This window comes from Mandrillus leucophaeus, unplaced genomic scaffold (genome assembly GCF_000951045.1).
Source record: "Mandrillus leucophaeus isolate KB7577 unplaced genomic scaffold, Mleu.le_1.0 Scaffold169, whole genome shotgun sequence".
NCBI lineage: Eukaryota > Metazoa > Chordata > Mammalia > Primates > Cercopithecidae > Mandrillus > Mandrillus leucophaeus.
In genome coordinates, this window is record NW_012101687.1 from 193037 (window position 1) to 195006 (window position 1970).

At 40.8% G+C, this 1970-nt stretch overlaps 1 pseudogene; it reads left to right on the top strand.

Moving 5' to 3' along the window:
* LOC105537137 overlaps window positions 1–1534 on the top strand; it is a 19941-nt pseudogene extending 18407 nt beyond the window's left edge.
* Window positions 1535–1970: the final 436 nt, after the last annotated feature.

The following is a 1970-nucleotide window of genomic DNA, read 5'->3' on the forward strand; positions in this document are numbered from 1 at the left end:
ACTTTATTCCCGTCAGGGCCAATTTCATTCTCCTGTGACTAGTGTCAGCTATGTGGAGAAAAAAATCTTTTTTTATTGAATTCATAGTAATGAATCTGTCTCTTATACACATCTAGATGTGTATAAGAGACAGGACGGGGGAAGGAAGCGAGAGAGAAAGGGAGGAAGGAAAGGAAGGAAGCGAGGAAGGAAGGAAAGAAGAGCTCAAGGAGTCTGTGTAGGACTCACAGACTTCTGAACATTTTTAAGGGGAAACTTCACAATGCTTTTTAAAGAACCACTGGAAAGCTATAAACTGAAAAATTCCCAGAGCACCCACAGAAGTCGGAGACATTTGGGCCGGGCACGGTGGCTCAAGCCTGTAATCCCAGCACTTTGGGAGGCCAAGGCAAGCGGATTATGAGGTCAGGAGATCGGGACCATCCTGGCTAACACGGCAAAACCCTGTCTCAACTAAAAATACAAAAATTAGCTGGGTGTGGTGGCGGGGACGTGTAGTCCCAGCTACTTGGGAGGCTGAGGCAGGAGAATGGTGTGAACCCGGGAGGCGGAGCTTGCAGTGAGCTGAGATCGCGCCACTGCACTCCAGCCCAGGCAACAGAGCGAGACTCTGCCTCAGAAAAAAAAAAAAAAAAAGAACTAGGAGACATTTGAGTTCCAACCAACCAAAGTGAAAAAACCTTATTGAACACCTGGGGTACTTGTTATAGACTCCAGAAGGATAATCCTTTAATGGTAGGGTTAAACTAGCTCTAAAGGGTTCCCTAGACCCACCCTGACGAAGCTTTCCAAAAAGATTTAAAAGAATAAAGATAATCTACAGGTAAACTAACTCCCTTCAAAACAAAATTCAAACACTTTAAAGAAAAATTTTCTTCTGGAGCCATTGCTGCCAAAAACATGCCCAAGGTCAATTCAGAGGTCCATGGGGCCAGCTAGCCTGAGCTTGCTCACCTTCAAAGTCTATGCAGCTCCAAAAAAGGACTTACCTCCCAAAAATCCCATGAAGGCTGATGAGCTTTCATTCTACTTAGTTCCCAAGGGTCAATATAAATATGTGGAGGAGTTAAGAACCCAGCTGGAAGAAAGCATCTCTCAGCTCTGACATTATCGTGAGCCACATACAAGTTGGTGTCAGGAAACATACTCCCAGACTAAGCTCAAGATGCAAAGTTTGGTTTTGTGGGGATTAGACAGCTATGAATATCTCCAAAATGTATCCTCTGGGTTTTTTTCCAAGACTTGGTGCTATAATTTTGCTGGCCTTGTTGGACTCCTTTTGGCTACAGGTTCAAACATAAAGAAGCTGGTGTATCCACCTGGTTTCACAGCATTAGCTGCCTCTATCTATCATCCACAACAAGCCATTGTGTTTGCCCAGGTCAGCGGGGAGAGATTATATGATTGGGGTTTACAAAGATACATAGTCATAGAAGATACATGGAAGGAGCACTTTGAAAAGCTAGGAAATGAGAATTCACCTATAAATAAGAAGAAAAGCCATGCTTTGCCCATTTTAATCAGTTACAGGTAAGCATTGGAATCTCCTTACAATAAACCAGGGCTTCTACAGAAAAATGGCAGAGAAGTCAGTATTGAATGTATTAAATTTGCATTCTTCTTCAGGAAAATCTATATTAGGCCTCTGTTATCTTGAGTGATGCTGTCCTACAAGCAAACTAATCTGAAATCCTTTCACCTAGAGATAATGAACAAGCCTTAGAACTCCTCATTCTCATGTTGCTATTTATTTACATAATTAAAATCCAAGTAAAAGAAAAGAAAATTTTAAATGCAGACATTTAAAGCCTAAAATTTGCATACTAAAATCAATATACAAAAAAGTATTAATAGGCATGTGAAGAAGCAGGAAAAAGTACAGGACAAATGAATCAATAGAAAAACACCAAGAAATGACAGCAATAATGAAATTCACAGATAAGGACTTTAAAACACCTATTTAAAACATA